Source organism: Alligator sinensis, unplaced genomic scaffold (genome assembly GCF_000455745.1).
Source record: "Alligator sinensis unplaced genomic scaffold, ASM45574v1 scaffold884_1, whole genome shotgun sequence".
NCBI classification, from domain to species: Eukaryota; Metazoa; Chordata; order Crocodylia; family Alligatoridae; genus Alligator; species Alligator sinensis.
Genome location: NW_005843214.1, coordinates 243,853 through 252,467, shown reverse-complemented (window position 1 = coordinate 252,467; position 8,615 = coordinate 243,853).

The following is an 8,615-nucleotide window of genomic DNA, read 5'->3' as shown; positions in this document are numbered from 1 at the left end:
TTTGTGTGGGGTTTTTTGATCTTTGGATATCCAGGGGCTAACCCCCTCCCCCCTGACTCCCCCTCCGCATCTGCTCCCTTGCAGTGCAGAGGGCAGCTGAACATGTGGTGTGTGGCACCGCAGATGTGTCTGTGGCTCCCCATATTACATGGCCACACTTGTCTGGATGCAGCCTAGGAATTCTGTTCCAAGCAGATTTTTACACTCACTTTCAGAGGTGCAGGAGGTAGGGATCAGTGACTGTCTCTGCTTCCCCTTCACCATATAAGGACAGGTAATCACCCTGCTGGTCTGAGTCAAGTGCCATGGGCTAATCTACCTCTATCTTAGAAACCACTTACAGGTAACAAGGGAGGGGAAAAACTCACAGACCTAATTTTGTAGTCTAAAGAAATCAGACATGCTTTACAAATGTATGCAAGCCCCATGGCCAAAAACTTACAAGGATGGAGTTCTGTTATGTCAGGCCTGCCAAGGAGAAGGCAGCTCTGGACAGCTTTGGTAGCATGAACTATGTACTTCCCCATACTACTGCCAACTGGGTTCTGCTGCTGTAGGTGTAAATAGTCTGTTTTATATGAATGCTAATGCATGTTTATTCCTTGTTTGTGAAAGAGTCTGTGTCATGTTTTACTCTGGGTTCTCCATTTGGAATCCATCCCCTTTGGAGTGAATCTGAAGGTCTGGATCAGTGCTGGCAGGGTGGAGGGCTTACCGACATCCTGGTGAGGCCGAGCTGGCCCAATAATAGTAGCTCAGGTCTGATTATGTGGTAGTGTATAATCTGATCTGACAGTACATTGCCCAGGCCTCCCGTGGCTTGGCAAGTCCATGAAAACACATAATGACAGTGAGTCAAACCAGCTGCCCATTGGAGTAGTTATCTGGAGTGGAGCAGAAAGGCAAAAGAGTCTGCTGCCACCAAGTCTAAAAGAACCCATGAGTGGGGTTTTAGTCTTTTCACTTCCAAAATCACTGAATACGACCCAAGGAAAATTTATAGGTGGGTTATTTTTCACCTGACCCTTTTTGGGGCTTCTCAGATAGCTAGCCCTTTTGCTTCTCAGATAGCAAACTGGTACCATTCCATTTTGGATGCAGTGAATTCAGTTCAAATGGCATTATTATACATCCTTGCCTAACATCTCCAAACAAAGCTGCTTCCGCCATTCAGCAACCATAGGCCTCTGGCTGTTGGTTCACGGTTTCTTTTCCTCTTTTTTTCGCCCCCACTGTTTATCAATATGTTCTGCATAAAGGGTAATATAGAAAATGCCAAGGAAAAGGACTTCAGCTCTTAGTGGCACTTCAGCTGCTGTGAAAAGGATGTGAAATATAAGATTTCAAGAAAGTTATGAAGATAAGGCACTATGCCTTGCAGATAATTGTAGAAGGAATGCTGCTTCAAGAGCGACCGAAAGTAAAGAAGAAAGAGCAGATATTTCTTATGCAAGTAGCAGCAAAACTGCTGTGTCAAGAGCTGCAGAAACTGAGGAAACAGTGGAATGGTGCAAGGAAATTTGTCAATGTATCATTGCTCAATGGACTGCAACTTGGGCAGATAAAAAGAATTCTGCTTTTGATTTTATAATCCTTCAATACCATACAAAATGGATAAAGTATGTGCATGTATGCCACCACTGTCAGGCAAAAAATTGGAAAGGGGAATCCATTGGCACGTGCTGCTCTAACGAAGAAGTGAAGCTGCAACCAATTGAAGAGCCTTCAGAACTACTTAAAACTCTTTTATTAGGTCATACGGAGTATTCGAAGCACTTCCTAAAAAATGGATGAAAATATAATAATGCTTTTCTTTTGGCACATCGAAGTAGGTTTCAGAAGGAAACTTCATGCCAGCATTTAAGATTCAAGGACAAGTGTACCATATGCCAGGATCCCTTATTCTACCTCCGGACAAAGAATCAAAGTTTTTACAAATTTACTTGGTAAATGATCTGCAACCCCAGAGTAAATTACGTTGCAAGTATAATTCGGACATCAGGCATGGTATAGCGTTATCCTTGCAGAATATGTTACATTCAAAGAATTAATACGTGAAGTTTTAAAATATCTTTTGAAAGTATGCTGAGAGATTTTAAAATCGTGATAAGTGCTGACAAGAAACCTCCGAAAGTATATCAACAATGTTTTGACACACCGACAGTTGACAAGGTTGCAGTGGTAATTGTGGGACAAGAATTGGATAAGCGGGACTTCGTACTGCATTACAGGGATGACTGATTACTTTGAATACCCAAAACTCATAGAACTTATGATGCTCTGCAGTACCCACTTCTATTCATTAATGGCAAAGATGGATACCACATTTGCATGCCTCAAGCTGATTCCAAGGAAGACTGTTTCCCCAGTGGACTTCATGCATTTTGGCTGATGACCAGAGTTGACCAGTATAATCACCTGATTTACTGTTGTCAACTTCTTAACCAATATTGGGTGGATGTGTATGCCAAAACTGAGATGGAATAGTTAAATTTTATATGAAGCAATCAAAAGAAGTTAAGAGTTGAAAACTATATCTGCATTTCAATCTTTGTTTATTGCATCTCTAAGATGGATAATGTTGGAAAGTTGGTAATACTTCTGTCCTCTTTCACTGGAGCCCGTGATACATGAACAAGAGGACACAGGGCGCTATGACACTTCATCATTATGGCTGCCTGGATTTGTTTATCACCTTTGCTTGCAACTGGAAATGGATTGAAATAATGCAAGAGCTTCTCCTGGGTCAAAAACCTCAGAACCAGCATGAAATTGTTGCAAGAGTCTTCTGTCAAAAAATTGTCAAGCTTATGGACCTCATTATAAAAGAAAATACTTTTGAAGAAACTTGATGTCACATGTACTCTGTGGAGTGGCAACAGACGTTTTACACATGTTCATATTTTGGTGTCACTTAAAGAATAGATTAAACCTAATCAAATTGATTCTTTAATCAGTGCTGAGCTACCAGATGAGCAAGAAGATCCAGGTCTGTTTGAAATTATAAAACATAATATGATTCATGGGCCATGCAGTCATATAAACTGTGAATCTCCCTGTATGAAGGATGGTATATGTACAAAGAGATCTCCTAAGCCATTTAGCAAAGAAACATAAACAGGGCATGATGGCTACCCTACCTACAGAAGAAGACTAGCGGAAGTGCCTGTTCTTTGCCGGGGTTGTTACTTTTTGTAACTTACAGTGTTTGTTTAGGCTTGCTCCAGAGTTGGTGGTTGAAAAGGGTTGTACATACTGGCACCAACAGGAAACACTGTGAACATTGTTTACAAAGAAGTTCTACAATGAAGATCATTCATTTATCACTAGAATTGGAATTGTTACCCCATGTTACTTTGTGTAGCATCATTGTATCTGGAGAAATGTCGCTCCATGTTAAATATTAAATGTTAAATATGTTGTACTATGTTCTTTAAAAATAAACAATATTTTTTACCTAAATATGTTGTACTAAGTTCTTTGAAAATAAACAAACACTGCAATTACAAAAGTAACAACCCGGCTGAAGCATGGGTACTTCTGCTGGTATATATATGTAGCTGGAATATATTAATGAAAATGCTGTGTGTGTGTGTGTGTGTGTGTGTGTGTGTGTGCGTGAGAGAGAGAGAGAGAGAGAGAGAGAGAGAGAGAAAATGAGCCAAGTCAAATCAATCAATCACTTCAAGAATTTTAGCCCATTGGTAGGCTGTCATCAGTTTTAGCCCATCAATTGGTCCAACTTTCTAATTTTCCTATATATAGGGAAATTTGCTAAATATATATGTATTTCCCTATATATAGGAAAATGAGCAAGTTGGATCAACTGGTGGGCTAAAACTGATGACAACCTACCAATGGGCTAAAATTCCTTCTGAACCTGAACAGGGAGCAAGACTGTCTAGCTGGAAGCCTCTAGGTTTTCTAGTCCCAGCAGAGGTATCAGTAGACTCCAGTCAAAGTCTTCAGCCTTGGTTGTGGCTAACACCCAGTGCTTCTGAGTAAGCAGGAGACTCTTCTCAGTGGTGGCAGATAACAGAACAAGGAGCAATGGTCTCAAATTGCAGCCATGGAGGTTTTAGGTGGATATTAGGAAAAATTCTCACTAGGAGGGTGGTGAAGCACTAGAACAGGTTACTGAGAAGGTGATAGAACCTCCATCCTTGGAAGTTTAAGGCCTAGTTTGACAAAGTCCTGACTGAAATTATTTAGTTGGGAATGGTCCTTCTTGGAGCAGGGCATTTGGACTACGTGACCTCCTGTGGTCCCTTCCAACCCTAAATTTTCTATGATTCTAAGACCTGGTTAGACAAAACCTTGATTGAAATGGTATAGTTGAGGATGGTCCTGCTTTGAGTCAGCAGGTTGGACTAGATGACTTCCTGAGGTCCCTTCCAACCCTAATTTTCTACAATTCTATGAAAATACAAACCAGCTATACGGGTTTCCTGAGAAGGATCCCAAACTGAACCCAGGTTGCCAACCCAAGAGCATTTTTTCCCCCTAACAACCAAACTTTTATTAATTTTTTTTCCCTGACATATCTTGAACATAATGCAAGTTTAACCTTTTGGCCAGACCCTGGATGGCAATAACAAGCCTTGAGATAAAATGTAGGGGTTTGACACTTACCATAATTTTAAAAAAGTTTGGTGGTTTACAAAAGTTTGCAGATCAGTAAAAAAAAATATATATATTTCTTAGGTTAGCAACCTTACTTATCTTGAAATGATTTTACACCATGGTATAAACAACATCCTGCACCATGCTGCTCCCCTGTCCCAGAATAGACTCCCACCCACTACCTCTTCCTACTCCCAGACCCCCGACTCTAGCCCAGCCATACCACCCCACTCCCTGTACCTTCAAGGCAAGCAAGATTCAGCCAAAGGGATGTAGCGGCAGAACATCGAGCCACAAAACTCTGACGAGCTCCCTACAGGGTGCTGCACTCCTGCTCAGACACCAGGTGGAACTGTTCTGCTCCATCTGTCCATCAAGTTCAACTGTTTCTTAGGTTTTTTTATGGATGGCTCCATTTTTATGGACTTCACAGACATGTAGTTTTGCCCTATATTTTGTGGACTGTCCATGAAGGTATAGACGGTTGGCAAACCTGGTACGAACACATGGACATTTGGAGCTGTTTCAAAAGGACAATGTTTCAAACAGTCAGCAGCTGTTACATTCTAATTGCTAGGTGTGGACAATCCAGGAGTGACATAAACATAGCAGAACCACTCTGACTTTAACTCTGTATGATGCTTGTCTGCACCTAACAATTAGAATGTAATAGCCACTCATTTTTTAAATGTTCCTTCTTTGAAATGGCCCCAAATGTACTAGTGTCCATATCCTGAGAGTGTCTTGTTGCAGCCATTAATAGCTTGCCCAGGGTATGTAGAACTTGAGTCTAAATAAGAATCCACCATGCTGGATTCCTTTGGGGCTTCCTAGTATTTTATGGAAAGGCTGGTAAGCAGCATAGGCATTGCTGAGGCAGTCTGAATTTGCAGACTGTACTACGTAACTTGTTCCTGGCCTAAGTGGCCTCTCCAGGGCTTTGAATGATTTGCAACCTCCCCTCCCGTTCGAGTGAAACTGCAGAATTTAAAGAGGTTAGTTCTAGAGTGGGAGAGAGGGGAAGAAGACCTACTGTGCAGGTCTACACAAGACCCTGACTGAACAGTAGCCTGATACTACTGTGTAGTAATGTTGTGTGGCAGAAATTATGACAGACCAGTACTGCGCAGTAGTATTGGGCTACTGCACAGTAGCACCGCAAAAAAGGTGTTCACCAGCACTACTGCACAGTAACTTGGGTTACTCTGCATTTATTCAGTACCGATTTATGTGCAGTAGCGTGTCGTGTAGACATGACCACAGCCCTTGAAGATGGGAGGGGATATTGCCACAGCTTCCCAGACAAAGGAGAGTGTGCAAAAAAGTTATGACAGAAGACCATACAGCCAGTGGGCTTTGTCTAGCCAGGTCTTAAAATCCTCCAAGGATGGAGACTCTCCAACCTCTCTGGGTAACCTGTTCCAAGTGCTTTACTCCTCTCCTTGTGCGAGCTTTTTCTAATATCCAACATAAATTTCCCATGATGCAACTTGAGACCATTGCTCCATGTTTTGCCATCTGCCACCACTGAGAACTGTCTAGAACTCTTTTTGGAACTTCAGGAAATTGGAGGCTGCTATTAAATTCACCCCTCCATCTTCTCTCCAAACTAAATAAGCCCAGTTCCCTCAGTCTCTGCTCAGAAGTATGTGCCCAGCACTCTAACCATTTTCATTTCCCTCTGCTGGTCTTTCTCCAATTTGCCCACATCCTTTCTGTAGTGGGGGGCCCAAGATAGGCGTGTGAAAGGTTAAATGATTAATCATTTACCCAATAAGTGCAGTGATAACTGGTTAGCTTACCAGTTATTCTTCAGCTCTTGGCAGGCACAGCCTGGCAGGGAAGGGAGGAAGAGAAGCTGCACAGGGCCCCAGCAAGAATCAGAAGGCAGCGAGGGAGGAGGAGGGGAGGGGCAAGGGGACTAGTACCCACCCATAATTTAAGAGGAAACCAGCCAGCAACCTAATGACTCATCAAATAAGGAATTAGCTGCTTGTTCACAGGTACTCCCTCCCTCCTACCACAGGGTTTCACTTAAGCCCAGCCAAATAACACAGCCTGCTTCTTCTCCCCAGTCAAATGGCCCTGGGAGCCCAAAAAAGCTCCCAGCAGCAGCTGTATCTGGTCCACTGTGTTATCAGTTAATTGGTTAACGGATAAAGTTAGAGGAGGTTAAATTAATATTTTTGGTATTTATATCCCTAGCCCAAAACTGGACACAATATTCCAGATGTAGCATCACCAGTGCCGAACAGAGGGGAAGAATCACTTCCCTCAATCTGCAGGCAATGGTCCTGCTAGCCCAGTGTGCCATTAGCCTTCTTTACAACAAGGGCACACTGTTGGCTCATATTCAGCTTTCCATTTACTGTAACCCCATGGTCCTTTTTTCTGCAGAGCTGCTGCTTAGCCAGTTCATCCCTAGCCTGTACTGGTGTATGGGATTGCTCTGTTCTAAGGGCAGGACTTTGCACTTGTCCTGTTGAACCTCATGAGATTTTCTTTTTGTATAATTCTCCAATTTGTTGAGGTCTCTGAATCCTAGCCCTAACCTCCAGCGTTTCTATTACTCCTCCCAGCTTGGTGTCATCTGCAAACTTGCTGAGGGTACACACCATCCCACCTTCTGGGTCACTGATGAAAACATTAAACAAAACTGGCGTTGGGACTGACCTCTAGGGAACTCCACTTGATGCCAGCTGCCAACTGGACATTGAGCCATTGACTACTACCCCTCTACTACTAACCAGTGATGCAGCCAGTTTTCTGTCCACCTTATAGTCCATTCATTTAACCCATACTTCCTTAGCTTGCTTATGATAATGTTGTGGGAAACCATATCAAAAGCCTTGCTCAAGTCAATGTATATCACATGCATTGTTTTTCCCCACATCCACAGAGTCAGCCATCTTATAGAAGGCAATTAGGTTGGTCAGGCATGACTTGCCCTTGGTGAATCCATGCTGATTGTTTCTGATTAGTCCATTCATTTAACCCATACTTCCTTAGCTTGCTTATGATAATGTTGTGGGAAACCATATCAAAAGCCTTGCTCAAGTCAATGTATATCACATGCATTGTTTTTCCCCACATCCACAGAGTCAGCCATCTTATAGAAGGCAATTAGGTTGGTCAGGCATGACTTGCCCTTGGTGAATCCATGCTGATTGTTTCTGATCACCTTCTCCTCCAAGTGCTGAGAAATGGATTCCTTGAGGACCTGGTCCATTATTTTTCCAGGGACTGAGGTGAGGCTGACCACTCTGTAGTTCCCCAGATCGTCCTTCTTCCCTTTCTTAAAAATGGACACTATATTTGCCCTTTTCCAGTTGTCCAGGACCTCTCCCAATTGCCATGAGTTTTCAAAGATGATGGTCTGCCCCATGGCTTGTACACATCCAGCTTTTCTAAATATCCTATTTTTATGCCACTGTTGGCTGCTCACCTCCTGCCCAACTGTGCTGCCCAGTGCAGTAGTTTGGGAGCTGACCTTGCCTGTGAAGACTGAGGTGAAAAAAGCATTGAGTACTTCAGGCTTTTCTTCATCCTCTGTCACTAGTTTGCCTCCCTCATTTAGTAGTAAAGGACCCACACTTTCCCTGATCCTCCTTTTGTTGACATACTTGTAGAAACCCTTCTTTTTACCCTTTACGTTCCTTGCTAGCTGCAACTCCAGTCGTGCTTTGGCTTTCCTGATTTCATCCCTGTAGGCCCAAGCAATACTCTTATACTCCTCCCTATTTGTTTGTCCAAGTTTCTACTTCTTGTAAGCTTCCTTTTTGTGTTTTAGCTCCCTGAAGAGTTCCCCGCTAATCCTAGGCATCCTAATAAGTACAGGCCTAGGGGTGAATGCAAGCCTTCCTCATACCTTACTTGAATAAGGAGAGGGGTGAGGAGGGAGGAGTCAGTAGCAGGCCAGTGGTTTTCTGCATCCACTGGAAAGTTAATGACAGCTGTACAGGAGTTAGGACAGAGAGCCTCTAGATCAGGGG